The following is a 19,464-nucleotide window of genomic DNA, read 5'->3' as shown; positions in this document are numbered from 1 at the left end:
CCATTTAGCATTTCAGGCTTAGAGCTGGCATCTCAGGTGGGAGAGCGCTTGCCTAGCAGGCTTGAAAGCTCTGCGGTTTACCCTCGGGGAGTGGGGGGGGGGCGGGGTTGGGGGGGGTGGGGGGTGTGGGGGGTGTGGAGGGCGGGTGGGGGGGGAGGAGCGGGAGAGGATGCTGGCTAGCTGTCCTCTCATTCACCTCCCAGCTCCCATTTGTAAAACTTTATAGCATACATGGGGGTGGCTGGCTTCTTGGTCTACAAACAATTATTTGTGTGGTGTCTGAGGCAGAGAGTTAATGGATTTGCTCAATGTCATACAGCTTGTCACACGATTACAACGTGACGTTAATAGGGTGCTAATCTGCTGCTTAGCTTGTAAGTCCCTCTACCTGTGCCCACATGGCTTGGAGTAGTATTTATGTACCCATAATGCAACTCATGCTGTAATCCTGAACATCGAACTGTGGCAAGCTCTGTGCAGCTCTCTTCACGTATGTGCATCCTCAAGTGTGTGTGGTACATGCTCCCCTTTTACTTTTTTTCTTCCTCTCTTTCTCCTTCTGGAGTTAAACCTTTCCCAAGGACCAGCTGTATCTGGGGTACCGCTGGTTCATCGGCAGAGCTTTTCCTTTCATTGCCTTTCCTCTTTGCCCATCACGGCCTCTCTCCCTTCTTTCTTTTTTACTTTATGTCCACAGTCAGCACAGTGACCACAGCATTTGTTGAGAAAACAAATAAATGCCCCGATTTGAAGGAGAGATTTGAGCTGCATGGGAAAGAATGTGACTCAACGGAACAGACAGCCACACACACAATTTTAGTACAGCAAAACCCTCCCAGGTGTGGGAGGAAATAGAGTCACTTGGAGTCCAGTTTTCTGCTTGTCACTTAGGTTGCCCTCAGCTTCTCGTGGGAGGTGTGGAAGGGATACCTGCAGTTCACATTCCCAGGCACCTGGGAGCCTTGCGCTGTGGACCTTGGGGACCCTCGGCCCAAAGCAGCTGCGTCGCAATGTGGCAGCTGTGCAGAGGTCTCCGCTGCTGGTTTGGTTTATCACAGGGTCAGCGGAATCTGCAGCATCTTCTGCCAGCAAGCTTCAGGCCACCTTCCTGCTGGCTGGATGACTTCAAGGAGCACGGTGGAGATGCAACACTTGAAACAGCCTTGAGGCTCCTTAATATGAGGTGCATATATGTCAGTAGCATTCACCACCACGTGGTCACCGAGAAAGATGACGTCCTGAGACGCAGAGCAGTCATGGAGGGAAGTGTGAGGGGGCTGTGACAACGAATGAGGAAAAAAATCAGAGCGATCCTACTGATCACTAAAGGGATGGTGTTTTACCTTCCAGAGCAGCTAGGCGAGACACAAACGATGCACAAAATAAATATATATTATATGTGTACATGTTTACTGGCAAATAACTATGAAGATGGCTTAGATGTCCGCTACTACATATTAACATCAGTAGAACCACATAAGTAACACATATCACAACCATCTACACATGTCTGGAAACTTCCTAGGGTGCAAGGATTTATCCCATTTATTTAGAGTCAAAGCTAACAGTCCTAATAACTACAGCTGTCTCCCTGAGACTGAAGAGAGATGCATGGTGATTTTTCACAGGTGTCAGCATTGCCTGCTTTTTTTTTTTAATGGAGAAACAATATTTTTAAAACCTGATTTTTAAAAATTATTATTTTGTATGTATGGGTGCTTTGCCTACATGTATGTATGTGCAACACATACATGCAGGGCTCTCAGGGGTCAGAAGAGGGCAGTTGATTCCCTCAAACTAGAGTTATAAATTATGAGCCTCAATGTGTTACTGAGGATCCGACCTGGGTCCTTTGGAAGAGCAGCCAGTGCTCTTAACCTGCAGCCACCTCTCCAGCCCCAAGAAGCAAAATTTAATGGAATACTTATTATCAAGACTTACACAATATCAAGGATCAAGGGTAAAAGTTAATAGTTTTAGTTTTTGGGTATGTCTCACGGGGAGAACATTTGTGTAGAGGAAAGAAGACTTCAGTCACTGTGTTTGAATTGGGAAGATCAGGATGTGTGTGTGTGTGTGTGTGTGTGTGTGTGTGCGCGCGCGCGCGTATGCGATTATTGTGACTATAGGATAGTTCGGTCTCTCTTGTGCTTTGAACATTTTCTGATTCTTCTACCATTTCACCTCTGAATTTTTCTGTCTCTTCTTTGTAATTTTAAGGGCTCATGTGATGTGGCCGAGCCCAGGGCAGCCTCTGCTCTAAGGTCTGCAACTCTAATTCCACCTGTAATATTTTGTTTGTCACATAACACATACGCACGCAGACATGGTGCTGGAGAGTAAAGTTCATGGGGGGTCGACATCTTGTCTGGCACTGGTGTGTGTCACTATTTGCGGGGAGATGGGTACAAAAATCTCCTCTTCCCAGACAGGGAGCCAACGATCAGAGTATGAGCATTACCAAAGTCCAACATGGTGGGTCAGTGAGTTTTATTGGAGGCACTTACAACCAAAATTTAACTTTAGCTGGTACATCATAGGACATTTTACTATTGTAGACAACAAGAAATACAAAGATTGGAGGGTGTGTTAGTCAGGGTTTCTAGGGGAACAGAATTTATAGAACATGTGTGTGTGTGTGTGTGTGTGTGTGTGTGTGTGTGTACACATATACTCCCTTTTCCCATTAGCATGTCTACCGATGTCCTTGTTTAGGTCTCATTTAGGAAGCCATTGGTGAGATTTCACGCCTGTGTAGCTTCTCTCACAATTTTGGAGACACAGTCTCACAGCAAACTCTCTGATTCTCTGGTTCTCTCAGTCTTCCTGTACCGTCGTCTGCAGTGATCCCCGAGCCTTAGGTGGAGGAGTGTTACAGGCATATTAGTTGGGGCTGGGCTGTTTGTAATTAGGCAGCGGTACAAGCCATCCCAAAGGCCCTGAGGACCATGGGAAACAGGATGCCTCAGGACCACCCTCAGATACATCGATGTTATCAGAAGCACATCACCACTACCAGAAGCATGCCACAGCCAGGATCCAGGTCCCCCTGTTATCCTGTGCACTTTTTGTGCATGCGCCAGGTCACTTATAAAAAAGGGCTCACCCCATCCTTGCTCTCTTCTTCCTCGAGTCTTCCCAGAGACCACATCTGTATACCCCCTCCCAATAAAGCCTCTACGTGGGTCTGCTGCGTGGTGTGATTTGTATATCTACTACATAGTTACGCCGCACACTCCTAACATGGGCTCCACAACTCTGTGCTTTGATTGGCTGTGGTTTTCTGTCATGGTCTCCATCTGTTGCAAAGAGACGTTTCCTAGGTGAGGAGCAGAAACTACACTTATCTGTGGGCATCAGAATAAATATTTAGAATGTATTTAGGGATTATACTGGCTTAGTAAAGTGGCAGTTGTTCTACTCAAAGATCCATGACATCACTCGTGCTGGGTGGTTGGCTAGGTTTCCAGTACCAGGCATGATTTTCTTCTTGTTGAGTGGGCACCAAGGTATGTGTGCCACCTTTGCACCCTTATGGTTACCATGCCATGCCGGCCATTGTGGTTCGTGGGTAGGTGAAATAGCTGTGCAGGACTGTTGCTCCTTCTAAGGCTTATATGGCACCTCGTGGTACCATGAATGCTATTCCTTAGGGAGGAGGCTTTCAGGTCAGATCCAGCTCAGATCCTCTGAGCTCTGGGTCCAAAGTATGTAGTGTCTTCACCAATAGGGACTTGCCCTCAGTATCTGGGAGGCTTCCAAGGGGAAGAGAAATAGCTTAGAATGTTTTGGATGTCTCTTAGAAAACCCTGACAAACAACTCAAGATAGCTTGTTATGGCTGTTTTTTTTTTGTTTTTTTGTTTTTGGTCAGAAAGTCTGTGGGTCTTAAAGAAGCATTGTCACCCCAGATGAGAAAGTTCATATAAACTATATACGTATATGTATTCGGAGGCTTATAGGTATTATAGGTATTTTAAAGTAGATAGATAATAATTTGATCCCTTAGGATTTTTTCAGACATCCTTATTGTTATTTTACATTCTCCCTTCCTTCTTCTGTATTTATTTCATTCCTCCTTAACTATAGGCCCCACACCCCCTTCTGATCTCTTGTGTCTGCCTATTACCCTTTCTGTTGCTCCCTACCCAAAATGGTTGCCTTTTACCTTCCTGGTTTATGTAACTGCTCCAGGTTGTATACTCACATTTGAAGATTTAGAGCTAAGAACTACAGATGAGCAAGAATGTGTGATGTTTGTCTTTCTGGGTCTTGATTTTCACACTCAATATGTTTTTTTCTAGTTCCGTCTATTTACCTGCAAATTTAAATTTTTCCTGTCAGCTCAATAGTATTCCATAGTGTGTGTGTGTGTGTGTGTGTGTGTGTGTGTGTGTGTGTGTATACACACATATATACATATGTGTATATATATATATACATATGTATACACACACATATATACATATGTATGTATGTGTATATATGTGTGCATATATATATCACATTTTCATTATTCACTCATTGGTTGAAATATATTTAGGTTGTTTCAACTTCCTAGCTATTTGAGTAAAGAACTAATGAACACAGCTCAGCAAGTATCCATGGAATAGTATGTTGAGTCCTTTGGGTCCTTGCCAAGGAATAGTATAGCTGGGTCACGTGGTAACTTTATTTTTAGTTCTTTGAGAACTCTTCATACTGATTTCCAAAAGTGGGTGGACCAGTTTGCAATCCCAGCCAACAATGAGTGAATTTTCCCAGCATCTGTTGTCTGTTTTTTTTTTTTAATTGATTTTTGCTGTTCTGTTTGGGGGATGACAGAGTATCAAAGTTGTTTTGTTTGCGTTTCTCCAATTAAATATTAAATGGCTAGTTAAGGATGAAGTCTAGGACCTTTTCTCTATTTCTGTGAAGAATGAGAAGGTATTTTGACTGGGACTGCATTGTATTTGTAAAGTACTTTCAGTAGAATGATCACTTTTGCAATATTAGTTCTACCAATCCACGAATGAGGGGTGCCTTCCATTTTCTAGCGTCCCTCCCGTCTCCTCCTTCAGAGGCTTGCTTCTGGCTTCTGTTAGGTGTTTCCTTTGAGCCTATTGTGACGCAGAGTATGCCCATGATCTCCTCATATGTTGTTGGTGTGTAGCTACTGATTTGTGCAAGTTGATTCTGTGTCCTGACACATTGCTGAGAAAAAAAAAATTAGTATTTGTAGAAGCTTTCTCTTAGAATTTTTGGGACTTTAAATCTATACTATCATGTCATCAGCAAACGGAGAGAGTTTTGACTTCTTCTCCCATTTGCACCCCTTTAATTTTCTTCCCTTGTCTTTTTTGCTCCAGCCTATGCTTTGAGCACAATATTGGAAAGGAATGGGGAGTGTGAGCAGCTCTGTCTCATTCCTGGTGTCAGTTTTTCAAATTTTTCTCCACTTAGTGTTGGGTGTGGGTTTCTCATACACATTTTTTCTTATGTTGAGATATGTTTCCTACACTCCTAGTCTCTAAGACACCAGACCACTTTTTATTTTATTTTATTTTGAGATGAGTTGCCCAGGTTGGCCTTGATCTCTCTCATGTGGGCTTGCAAAACTTCCAATACTCCTGACTCAGAAATACTATGGACTCAGTCTATTAATCACAGGCCTGTGTTAGCAGGAATGGACACAAACGGATTTTTCTAAGCTCTGCAGCTCTGCCTAAAATCGCATCTGGTTGAGAAGAAAATGGAAGGAGTTTTAGCATGACATAATTGAGCCGATAAGACACAGAAAATGAAAGTTAAGTAAAAAAGGCCACGGAGAACCAGAACAGTAGTGAGTGGAAGTAGCAATTTAGCCTATTTTGGCAAAAATAAATAAATCAGTACAGAATTTTTATACGGAATGTGTAACACCTAAGAATATCCAAATTGCTGCACATTCGTGAAAAATAACATTCTTTTGGAGACACAGAAGACGTTACTTCTGTGGAAAAGTGGGGGAAACAGTAAACAGACTAAAGAAAATCCTGCTGCCTTGGTCCCCCACCTGCTGCTAGTCTTACCTGGAGCTTTTAAGAAACAGTCAACCACACAAAAGCAACATCTGTTTGACAGATTTTCTTTTGTCCTGGAGCCTCTAGCTTTTGTTCTGTCCTCTAGCCTGCTGGGCTTGCCTGTTGGAAAGTTTGGAGTGGGGAGTGGGGTTGGGGGTGGGAATTGGTGTGGGAGGGCTGAGGGGGTGGGGGGGCTGAGGGGGTGGGGGGGCTGAGGGGGTGGGGGGGCTGAGGGGGCGGGGGGGCTGAGGGGGTGGGGGAAGAGGGTGGGGGGAGGGTGTGTGTGTGGGAAGTGGATCCTGAAGACTAAGCATGAGGCAGATGGATGAGTCAGTTAAGGCAAAGGGTCCCAGAGGACGCACGGATGAGTTTATTTATGTGAAGGTGGTGGCCCTGGGGTTGACGTGACGGGTAGGGATGCCCACTGGTGGGAAAGCACTGTGGGCTGTTACAGCCGCAGGATGGGAAGCAGCAAATGATGGGCTGTTACAGGCCTAGGGTGACAGGAAACACTCGACGATCAACTCTCTGGCACACATGGCCAGGTTATGGGCATGGCTCTTACACAGTAAAGTCAGACAGTCATTTAGTGGTTGAACGCTTGCCAAGGTGAGAAAGTCTACTTTCTGCATTTTTAAGAGCTGGCAGATTTCTTTGGCTTTTTCTCTTGAAAGTCAGTTTCTGACTTAATGGGCCTTTAATGATGTGTGTGGACAGCATAGTGGATTTCAGTGAAAATCAAGATTACATTAAAACATATAAACAAGCAAAAATAACCCTATATTTATTATCTGAAGACACCTTTCTCGTCCCGAGTGGTAGGACTTATCATTGTTGCACATATGTACTTGACTATATTTAACAGTTAATTAAAAAAAAATGTTTATGTCTATGGGTGTTTGGTCTGGGTGTATGTTTCTGCACCATGTGTGTACAGTGCCCTTGGAGACCAGAAAAGGGCATCAGAGGCCCTGGGACTGGTGCTGGGAATTGCACCTTGGTCTTCTGCAAGAGCAGCCAGAGCTCTTACCGTCTGAGCCACCTCTACAGCCAGGACAGTTTTGACTTAAAAATAAAAGGCATTTTTATACAGTTCAATTGAATGTACTGGGCTCCAGTTAAACTCAATTTCATTAAACTCTTTACCAAATACAGAGTTCCTATGAGGTGCCCTGCTAAGTGCTGAGTTACACAAATGAGCAGGATGGTTGTGGGTCTTGTTTTCATGGGTTACATTCCAGGCAGGGGAGGAGTTTGGGGGTGAGAGGGGCAGTTCAACCAGTACTTTGATAGGAAAAGAACAGTATGAGTTTGGAGTAATGGGAATTAAGAATCTTTAGAACAGGCACACACACACACAGACACACACACAGAGACATACACACAGACACACACAGACACACACACACATACACACAGACACACACACACATACACACAGACACACACACAGGCACACACACAGACACACAGACACACACACATACACACAGACACACACACATACACACAGACACACACACATACACACAGACACACACACATACACACACACACACACACACACAGATACACACAGACACACACACAGAGACACCTAGACACACATACATACACACACACACAGACATACACACAGACACACACAGACACACCCACAGACACACCCAGACACATACACACACACACACACACAATCACACACAGACACATACACATACACACAGACACACACACATACACACATACACACAGACACAGACACAGACACAGACACAGACACACACACACAGACACACCCACAGACACACCCAGACACATACAGACACACACAGACACAATCACACCCAGACACATACACATAGACACACACACACAGACACAGACACACAGACACAGACGCACACACAGACACAAGACACACCCAGACACATAGACACACGCACACACACATCCAGACACACACACACACAGACACACAGACACACAGACACAGACACACACACACACAGACACACACACACTGACAACTAAGTGGAACCTGAAGGCTAAGCATGAGTCAGTTAAGGCAAAGGGTCCCAGGCAGGAGGAAAAGCTCTGGGAGATAAGATAGGAAAGCAGGGCGGGGAGGAGTGCACAGCACACTCCCAGGGTTGACAGGCTCATCTCTTGCATTCACTGCAGCAAGACCTCACAAGTTGGAGATCACCCTGCCAGGGAAGGGTGGGACTCCTCTTCTCCTGGAGGATTTGTAAGTGTAGAACTATTCATGGGTGAGGGAGAGACACTGTGCTCAGTGGTGCAGCCGCTGGCAAAGTGCCTGTGTTTCTGTAAACAGCTTTGACCCAAGCTCCTTGTGCTGGTCAGGGGTCTCAAGGGTAGCAGAACTTCCAGCATGAATCTCTTTATAAATGGGATTTGTTAGACTCACTTATAGGCTATGGTCCAGATACTCCAACAGTGGTGGGCTATGAACGGAGGGTCCACGTATCGAGTAGGTTTTCAGTCCACGAGGCTGGATGTCTCAGCTGGTGTTCAGTATATGCTAGAGTCCCAAAGAGTAAGCTCTCATACCAGTGAAGGAATGGATTTGCCAGCAAGGCAAGAACAAACCGGCAAAGAGCAAAAGCTTCCTTCTGTGAGGAGGTGTGGTCCAGATTAAAGGTGTGTCTGTCTTCCCACCTCAAGATCTGGATTAAAGGTGTGTGTCTTTATACCTCAAAGGTCCAGACTAGGAGAAGATTCATCCCTTGATGTCCTTAATCTTTCTATAATTAGTACACTACAGGATGGGAAACTATTTTGTCTAAAAAACATAGTCAGTTGTCCAACCAATTTCCATTAAGTGTTCTATTTTTAAACCACTGGTCTAAAATACATAATTTCTTTTCTAATGTTTGATTAGCATATATTAAGTACATAATATAAGGTTTCATGGCATTTTCTATGTGTACACAATATGTTTGGATTGCACTCAGTCCCTGCTTTAATCTGATGTCCCCCACACGCCCACTAAGCTGTTGCTTCCTCCTAACTAGCTTGCCTTCTATTTCATCATCTTTTTGTGTCTTGTTTACAGGAGTGTGTTGGCTCTTCTTGGCTGTCAGCTTGGCTACATTTGGAATGAACTACAATCCAGAAATGAAGGGCATACTTGTGAGAGATAATTTTTGTGTATCAAATGCTTCTGGCTCTGTTGATGAATGCCAGAGAGTAGATCACTAGACTTTTTGAAGCAGAGCTCTGCCATCCTCTCTGGACAGCTAGTGTGCTTCTGAGAAACACCCTTTAGATTGCTGGTAGACCTTAGAGGGGTCAGCAGGTAGACTTTAGAGGGGTTAGCTGGTAGACTTTAGATGGTGTCAATGTTGACCATGGTCTACCACCATGACCACTATGAGGAGGAGACTGTACTCTCCCATTTCTGTTTTTCCTCAGCAAAGCATCCTGAACTGGTTTATTTTCTCTCTTGGCAGCTGCAGTACCGGCCTCAATGTCCCCTTCCCAAACTTTGTGGGTGTGGGGAAGTAGGATGACTCACATAGTACTACAGGTAGTGTGCTCCTCGAAGTCAGCACTTGAAGTCCTGGCTCCCCAACTCTCTGGTCTTTTTGACCCCTGCATGCTGTAGCTCCTCTGTCAGGCAAGCTTTGCTGCATTGTTGTGGAGTTGTCCTTGGAAGTTCAGGGAAGTATCAGCTCAGGCCAGATGGGAAGCAGGAGTCAGGATGGAGTTAGACACATGGGAGCATCACTGGGCAAGCTGCCTGTGAACAGAGGGATGGGCAGGAATGGCAACTTCTGTTGCCTGTGATGAGGGACCAGGAAGGAGGGCGGGGTGGGCAGGAACGTCGTAACCTGCTCTGAGCATCTTGGACAGCCTGATAGACAGTGCAGACTGACTCTTAGCATGATCCTTTCCTGGCTCCAGCAACAATTGCTGTACTCAGTTACCTGCAGCCACGATAGCCTATGGCCTTGTGCTGGAGGCCAACAGCTTACAATCCCTCTTAAAGCAGGTCCCTACCAGAAGAGTGAGCTGAGCTTCGTGCCCCCTTGTCTACCTTACTCAGCCTGTACTCTCCTTTGTCTTTCAGCAGTTTTTATTTTTATTTTTTTTTCAGCAGTTTTTTTTTTTAGACTATCTGAATTCTGTTTAAATAGCTGCCAGGTTAATTTAGCTGCTGCAGTTCTTGTTAGCTGCAGCTTGATCCCCATCCCCATAGCCTCCAAGCTCAGAAGAGTGTGACGATCAACACATAATTTTTTTTTGTGTGTGGATGCATTAAGCGGAAGTGGCTAATGGTCTTTTAGAGCATAGGATACTTAATGTTTAATTAATGGTTTGTTGTGAGGTTGCAGCCGTTTCAGCAAAACCTACGACTCATTATATATGGCCGTCCCGCGTTCATCTGTCTGCTAATGTGCGGAGATCGCAGGGAGTGGGGGAGGCACTGGTCCACGGACCCAGGCTGCGTCTATAGGGAAGGAATGAGTCATTCCGATGCAGAGAATTCTGCCCAAGGGACGATGCAGAGAATAGTCACGGAGGGAAGTCACTGGTAGGACAGGTGGGCAGATGGCAGGTGTAGGCTCGTATCCGGGGTTATATACAAACCAATGAATTCCATACGCATTCACACAGCTCATCTTCAGAGGCCTTGTCCACCAGCCACAGAGTGACCTCCTCTTCTCTGTCTTCCTGTCATGCCAGGTGGTCTTTAGCTCTTTTCTACAGTTAGGCAAATCCCTTAAAGCAGAGAACTAGGGAAGTCACCCAGCGCTGTCCACTTTTGGGGAGCTTTGTGTGCCCGTGTCTAGTTACTTTCTAAGAGCTGTTTCTTAAATGTTGAACTCCGTTCCCAAAGATTGAAAATAATATAGACTATCTTATCATATATAATTAGTATGCATACTAATATGTGAAATTAATAATTTCAATTACACGCATAATTTTAGACTGGGTCTTCCTATATAGATCAGGCTAGCTTGGAATTTGTTACGTAGCACAGGCTGGCCCCAAGGCCAAAATTCTCTGGTCCCAGCTTTGCAAATGTTGTCAGTACATGTGTGCCCCAGCATGCCTAGCAGGAAAACTATCTAGGAAAGATGTCAATGTCAAGGAATTTCTGCTGAAATTGTCCATCAAAGAGGAAATCTCACTTACGCTATCAAGACTTCTAAAGTGAAAACTTAGTTAGCACTTCCCTCAAAACAGCCTTCGTTCTGCCGGCAGGAGCCGCAGGGAGTTGTAATTTGTCCAAGTAATAAACACTCAAGAGCTCGGGCAGTGATCGAAGCTTTCCCTCCACCATATCTCAGGCTAATGGAGCAGGGAGTCTTCCTGGTCATCCTTCACGCCTGCATCTGGAACCGCCCGGGCCGATGAGCGAAATCGATCTGCTATTTAGCTTTGCTGAGCACCGTTTAATACCCGAACCGAAGCGCTGTGGACCACTCTTGAGGAGGAGGCACAAAGGAAACCCATGTCTAATTTTCAACTTCATTTTCCTTTCCACCCAGGGACCCGGCCCTGCCCTGTGGCCAGCGCCCTTTCTTGTGACTGTGTCTGACTTCAGTAGCCCAGGGACCGCGCCCTCCATATAGAGCACTCCAAAATTCCAGAAGGTTATTTTATATGTGCATACGAACGGCATGTTGATAGTTATTCAGGGCTTTCAACTTTTTAAAAATATGACTTTGGACTAGTTTTAGGTTCACAGAAACATAAGCAGAATGAGCAGGCATTTCTCATGTGCCCATTGTCCCTGAACCAGCACAGCCTCTCCTACTGCCAATGTCCCCAAATATGCTGCTTTCAGCAAACTTGCTGCTGCTGATTAACCTAGGGTGCCATCATCATCAGCTGAGCCCTTAGTTAATTTTGGGGTTCTCTATAGGCAGTGTCCATGCCGTGGGCAAGTGTATAGTGTCAAATGACCTCCATTGAAGCAGCACACCTACTTTAATGTTTTTTATTTTAAAAATAAATAATTCAGCTGAGTATGGTCACAGCATATGGGAGGCTGAGGCAGGAGGATTTCAAATACCAGGCGAGCATGGTAGATCATATTTCAAAACCACCCTCACACCAATAATTCTTTGATATAAAATATCCAATGAATGGTAAAGGTTCCAGCTGTTCCCTATATTTTGTGCATGTCTTTCCGTCTACTCCAGGGCTTCCTGTGGTCCCTGGCACAGGGCAGGCATGTGTGGCATCTTGGGAGTTCCGTGTAGCTTCAGTACGGGGTGGTGGCATAAGATGAAAGTACAGCTTGGGAGCCACTTTTTACCCCCTGTTAAAGGGTTGAACTTTATACTTGCTGATGATCCTCCTGAAGAAGTTTATCCATTGCATATGGTACTGTGAGACATTATATAACCGTATGTAACTTTATATATTGTGATACAACGTGACCAAATGACCATTTTAGAAAGATAACTTGGCCTTGAAAGATGATCAGCTAGAAGCTGGTGATGCAGGAACAGGGCATTACAAAGGATGTTACCGTGGGGGAAATGAGCAGTGATCAGGCCGGGTCCAAGGCAAGTGACGTGTGTGTGGTGTGTGTGATAAATATTCATGTCTCTGTGTGTGTGTGTGTGTGTGTGTAATGGAAGTTTTGGTTTCTTTGTAAACTCACTTATGTCATGTAAATATGTTTTTGTTTTAATCTCAAGTGTGAGATTTTAGTTTGGGCTTTAGTTTGTCCACCGCTGGTGATTGTCTGGTGTGGGGCGTGGTCTTTGCCAGCTGGTAACGGTTTGGCTCTGATGGCATGGAGAGGGGCGTGGTCTAGGACTATAAGGAGGATAAAGAAGAGAGTGCTGAGAAAGTGTGGCGTATGGTGATGCCGTGTGGCATGGAGAGCGATCAGAGACCAGGGTGGTGGATGAAGAGCAAGGTTTCAACCTAGCAGCTCAGAGGAGACTCCTTGCTGCTGCATGTGCTATTGTTGGGGATTGGAATTGCCCCACAAGAACTGAAGTAAAGGGGTCTATATCCTCTCTCCCCACTAACCTTCTTTCTTATATTTATGGTTGTGAGCCTAGCCTTTAATGGCTGAGCCATCTCTCCAGCCCATAATATTCTTTCTTAATCCCAGGGCTAAGGGGTTGGTGGAAGGGAGGTACAAGCTTCAATGCCTCAAGTAAAATAGAGTTTAAAAAACAAGCATCAGCATGTATATGTGGTGTGTGTGTGTGTGTGTGTGTGTGTATTGGATATTCATGTCTGTATGTTTATGTGTGTGCACACAGACCAAGGAGAACTGGAGAGGAAGTACAAGTTTGTTTATGGACGTATTGTGAGTCCAAAAGCCTTTCAGTCTTTCTAAGATGCTGCCCACCAACATGTCAGAAAGCCCTTAAAATGAAGGTAAGAAGCACAGGACCAGAGGCCTTAAGATCCAGCATCTTGTTACTCCACACATCCTGCAACACAAACGCAGACGTAAAGCTCCAAAGAGACAGCACACTGAGAGAGCAAGCACACACGTCTGTGCTTTCCCAGCAGCCCTTGGTGTTTACAGGTGGAGTGTAGGCGATATTCCTTATCTCCAGAAAGGCTGCCCTCTGCCCCCAACCAGTGATGCTTCTCTCTGCAGTAAAATTATTTCTCAACATCTTGAGAGCTCCAGAGGACTATGAGGCCTAGTCTAGTCTATGAAATACGAGGGGAGGTTGGCAGAGAGGCTTCTGGTAAATTACATCATCGATGAAAAAGCAATATTGTCATCACTAAAAAAATTCTAACTTCTGGCTCTCCTCTCTGTAACCCTAACTTTTTGAATATAATTTTAAGTTTTCATTATTTTACTGAAGTTAGACACCTCTAGTTTTCTAGTCTAGCAACAATATAGTTTTTCATACATTATGAAACATTATTTGCTTATGGAGAATTAGGTTTCATTATGGTATTTATAAAACAATTTTTGTTCTTTCTCTTCCCCACCCACCTTCCTTGTGCCTCCATGCCCAGGGTGTCTCCTTTCTATTTTCATATCCATGTGACCTTCTGCCCTTTAGGACCTCTCAACAGCATCGTTTGTCTCTTCTTGTTCATTGGCAACAGTTCGTTATGTAAGTCCCTGTGGCTAGTTTGCGCTTGTTGGTTCCTCACTCTGTGCTTTGCTTGGTGCACTCTTAACAGTATCTCAGTGAACACAAATACTTCCCAGCCGGGTCACAGGAACAATCTTGTAGACTGCTTCGTGAGCATTTTATGACTTTATACTTTGTGTTGTTTGTTTTTTTGAGCCAGGGTTTTTCTGTGTAGCCCTGGCTGTCTTGGAACTCACTATGCAGACCAGGCTGGCCTCGAACTCAGAGATATGCCTGCTTTTGCCTCTTGAGAGCGGGGATTAAAGGTGCACACCACGATATCTGAACATGATTTTGTCTTGTTTTATTACATCTAAGTTTCTCTCTCTCTCTCTCTCTCTCTCTCCCTCCCCTCTCTTTCTCCTCTCCTTTCCCTGCCTCCCCCTCTCTCTGTTTCTCTATTTTTGTCTCTGTTTCTCTGTCTCTCACCTCTTTCCTTCCCTGCCTCTCTGTCTCTCTCTCTCTCTCACCTCTTTCCTTTCCTGCTGTCCTCTGTCTAGGTTAGAGTATACTCTGTAAGGTCAGTTCTTTTCTATCTGAATTTATATATCTAAGTTTGTTCATCCCTATAGAATTGTATATGTAAAGTCATACTCCAAAGCATTATTTAAGTAACATATCAATTATCTCTCTCCTCTTCCTCTTTCCCCTTTTCTTTCTCCTTCTTGACCACAGCTTGGAAGGCAGATGATCTGGAAACAGTTTCTACCAATCTCTGGTTCACTCATTCAAGATCATCTGAGTGCCCCCACAAGCCTGGCGCTGTGCTGTGTGTTCACTCAAGTTTATTCTGTCCAATAAATATCTATTATTTTCTAGACAGCGCCTGAATGAAGAAGGTTTATTCTTTAGAACTAAGAAAAGCAGTTCAGCCGGGCATGGTGGTACACACCTTTAATCCCAGCACTCGGGAGGCAGAGGCAGGCAGATTACTGTGAGTTTGAGGCCAATCTGGTCTACAGAGTGACCATAGAGAGACCCTGTATCCAAAAACCAAAAACCAAAAACCAAAAACCAAAACCAAAACCAACCAACCAACCAACCAACCAAACAAACAAAAAGCAGTTTAGGGACAAGAAGGTAATTGGAGTGGGAGCCATTTTGCAGTTTGCAGTGGCACAAGTGGATAGAGCTGCCTCTAACCCTAAGCTGGTCGCGAAGGCCATGCCTCATGTAATTATGGCTTGTGATAAAACAACACCAGGAAATACTGCTCTTAAAGAATTTTCCCTATTTTACTTCTTTCTGAAACAGACCAGGCCTAAGTCTCCCTTTATCCCTTGTTGGCTGTCAGCTCTCAGGCTGCTTTCCATATCTGTAAGATGCCCCATGCCCCCAAACAAAGAAACATTACCTTGGGCCTCACAGTGAGGATGTTGCTGGTAGTTGATGTTGAATATTTCCAAAATCCTCTAAGCATTTGACTGGATACAGAGGGATGAGCTGCAGGCTCTGCTGGCTGGTCCACATTTTCTTGATAGAAAAAAAAATACCACTGGTAAAAGAAAATAACTCAGAAATAGCTGTTTCATTTTCTTTCCTTTTTAGGGAATTGTTTTTTCTTACTTTCAAAGATACGTGTCATGTACATAAGGCAACATACTACCGCCTGTGAGAGTATGAGGAAATGTGCCAGGGTGACCAAGGTTCTTTAATTAGTCGGAAAATGATGCTTCTGGCTTATATTAACGCAGATCACTGATACTACTGCGTCCTGTCTTGGGAACTTTTCTGAGTCTGTTGTTGATCTAACCCTCCTGAAAAACATAACTTTCTATAACATATTGTGGCAGTCTGAGTGAGAATGGTGCCAATTAGCTCATATATCTGAATGCTTGGCTCACAGTTGGCAGAACTGTTTGGGAAGGATTAGGAGGTGTGGCCTGATTGGAGGGAGTGTGTCACTGGGGTTGGGCTTTGAGGCTTCAAGAGCCCAGACTGTTCCCGTCTAATCCTCACTTTGCCTCATGGTTGTTGTCTCAAGATGGAGTCCTTGCTCCATTGCCGTGCCTGCCTGCCTGCCGCTATGCTGCTTGCCATGGTGGCTACGGACTCCAACCTTCTGAAACTGTATGGCCCCAGCAAACAGCTTTCTGTAAGCTGCCTTCGTCTTGGTGTCTTCTCACAGCAGCTGGAAAGTATCTAAGGCATGCCTACTCATCTCCTTCCATTTTTGTGGATGACAAAGCTGAGGCACGTCTCAGTTGTAATTTGTCTAGGATCTCAACAACACAGGGAGCAAGAATCATACAAATTCAGCAGATCAGCTCTAGATCTCATGCTTATATAAGCTCGGGTACTCCCCCACCCCGCTTGAAATGGGCGTGGGGGCAGTACTGGCTGTTCTGGAACTTACTATGTAGACCAGGCTGGCCTTGAACTCACAGAGATCTACCTTCCTCTGTCTCCTAGATGCATTCTGGGATTAAAGGAGTGCAGTACTACGCCCAGATTTTGAGTTAGCCTTTTAATTATAGTAGAGTGCGCACTCAGGGTATACTTCATGAATTCACTTAGAAAATATATATTTTTTTATCAATTATAAAAATGCCATGCAAGATAATATATGATGTATTAATTATTAGTACAGTCAAATTTATGAATTTGTAGGATAGGCTTGTTTTTAACTGATGGTAGTTTATATTCTGAAATAGTGATATGTATATAAATATATACATATGCACATGCACACACACACACACACACACACACACACACACACAACTATATATGTATATATCTGAAAAGCAGTTTTATAAAAAGATCCGCAATCATGGAAGTCCTCAGTGACAAACTGGATAAGTCACAGTGAGTGACGCCCAGCCCTCTTAAGTAGTGGGTGTTTCTTCACAGTCTTTGAATGTTCATACTGATATTTAAAACACTGTGCCCTCATTAACCTCTTCCATTAGATGGTGGGCTGTAATTACGTTTCTGTTCTCCCTTGGGAAGAGAGAGATGATGGACTCAGCACAAAGCCGGCCTCCTGACTGCTGTGCGCATCAGGACACCTTTCATGCTACGTAGAGGTAATACAATGGAAATCACAGTTTAGAAATCCAATTTATCTTGCTGTGAACAGAATTGCCTCCAATACAGATGACAATTAGTTTTGTTCCGTAACACCGTTATGGGAATGTGACATTGAAAAACTACTTGCAAACTATTAAACATTCGCCCACCAGGAGTCCATGCCATGGAAGGGAAAAATGTTAATTCCATTTATGTGGAAAAAAACCCATAAAAGTGTTTTTACGAGGAGTACTGGAAGGTCAGGATGTGACTGCTGAGGTGACGAAGGCAACGCTCCGCAAACGTTCAGCTGCCCGTACATTCTATTAGAGCTGCAAAATTCTGCTGATTCTTGGTTTTCAAAAGCACCGGGGTTGCAGCTCTGACACAACAGTGATTAATGCAGTGGAAGCCAGCCTGTAATGTCTCCTCTACCTGCACGAGGGCCTGCTGTGTGCTCCTGGCTGGTGCTGGCTCTTCTCTTTGGCTTCCCAGTCTTCCTTCCTTCTTTCCAACATCCCTGGTCATGTTCATACATCACTTACCGACTTGGGTAGCAAGGCCCCCAAATGGACGTTTATATAACATGAGAGTCGGAAGGCTGTACAACTCGGACATCACACTGCCATCTGACATGTAAATAATGTTACTCTTCTGTAGGCAATCACACAGTATAAGAAACGATCTACCATTTGATAAGACTGGACCCATGGGCTGAAGAGGTGGCTCTGCAGCTCAGAGCTCTTACTACTGTCTCAGAGGACCTGGGTTCAGTTCCCAGCACTCAGGCAGGACAGCTCACAGCAGTTTGTAACTCCAGTTTCAGGGGATCTGACACCCTCTTTTGGTTTTCAAGGGCACCTGCACTCCTATGCACAAATCCACCCAAAGACACACACACACACACACACACACACACACACACACACACACTAGTGCAAAAACAATTTTCTCTCAGCTTTTCCTCCACTCAAATCTTTGACTGGCTAAGACCTATTCACATTAGGGCGGGTGGCTCTGCTTTACTTAGTATTTTGTCACTACTCTACTGCTGTGTGAAGAGACACCATGGCTGCCACAACTTAAAGAAGAAGGCATGTAATTGGGGCTTGCTTGGAGTTTCATAGGGTCAGTCCATGTTTATCATGGCAGGGAGCATGGCAGCAGGTAAGTAAGCCAGCCAGTGAGTCAGTCAGGCAGGCGGGCGGGCGGACAGGTGGGCGGGCAGACAGGCCGATGGGCGGACAGGTGGGCGGGTGGACAGGTGGGCGGGCGGACAGGTGGGCGGGACAGGCGGGCATGGTGCTGGAGCAATAGCTGAGAGCTTACAACCTCTGATCTATAAGCATGAGGCAGAGAGGGAGGAAAAGAGAGAGGAGAGGAGGAGAGGAAGAGATGGAGAGGAGAAGAGGAGGTAGAGGGTGAAGAAGGGAGGGGGAGCACAAGCGCCTGGCATGGGCTTTCGAAACCTCAGAGCCCACCCCCATGCCACACTCCGCCCAACACGGCCATTTTTCGTAACCGTTACCTGGCTAGGGACTGAGCATTCAAGCATGAGCCTGTTGGGGATCATTCTCACGCAAGCCACCACACTTAGCCTCCCGGTTCAGCTGGTCCAGACAGATATCCTCTAAATGTGTCGTTAAGTGCCTGTGCACCTACCTCCTCACCCAGCCAAGTCGACACACAGACGAGCTGCTTCAGTTCTACGACAGAGCCATGCTCTTGCCCACCTCCGTTCCTTTGCACACGTCATTTCCGGCACTTAGGCTGTTCGTGGTCCCTGACCAGCTCTTCAGGAATCCACTCATAGCTGCCACTTCGAGGTGGGGTTAGGCCCCTCTCCTGTGATGATACCTGCCTGTCCCTGGATCAAAGCACACTTCTTCAAGTGCCATGATGTCCTGTTTGCTTGTCTTGATTGTATACATGCCAGTTCACACGGCATTGGGAATGGCCTCAGTGCTTGCACTGGTGGAACCAATAGTTATTTGTTAGGTGGTAGAATGAACAGACTTAGTGGAGCAGGTGGAAGCTGATATTAATCTTAGAGGAGGGTACATTTCAGAGAAAATCTAATACCCGGTCCAAGAAAACCAATTACAAGAAATAACAAAAAAATGTTTATTTGGGAATTAATACTTCAGACACTTTAATAGGAGTTTTCAAAGCCAACAGTCATTTCCTAGTAGCCGAAGTAATTATAGTCAACCCAACACAGCCCACAGGCACAAGGAGCCCTTCCTTTCATCATCAGATATGAGAAATTCTTTTTCACTTTTACAAAACATTATATATATATATATA

General features: G+C 45.0%; 1 long non-coding RNA gene across 1 annotated transcript; it reads right to left on the bottom strand.

Moving 5' to 3' along the window:
• Positions 1 to 747: 747 nt before the first annotated feature.
• LOC311585069 lies at positions 748 to 18,891 on the bottom strand. Its single transcript, XR_014775085.1, has 3 exons — positions 18,820 to 18,891; positions 15,500 to 15,618; positions 748 to 1,277 (listed from the first exon to the last, which is right to left on the bottom strand). It is a non-coding gene; the product is annotated as an uncharacterized lncRNA (long non-coding RNA).
• Positions 18,892 to 19,464: the final 573 nt, after the last annotated feature.

This window comes from Acomys minous (assembly GCF_964271855.1).
Source record: "Acomys minous genome assembly, chromosome: 15".
Lineage (NCBI taxonomy): Eukaryota > Metazoa > Chordata > Mammalia > Rodentia > Muridae > Acomys > Acomys minous.
Note: the sequence above shows the minus strand (reverse complement) of the source record. Positions and strands in the feature narration are given on the sequence as shown.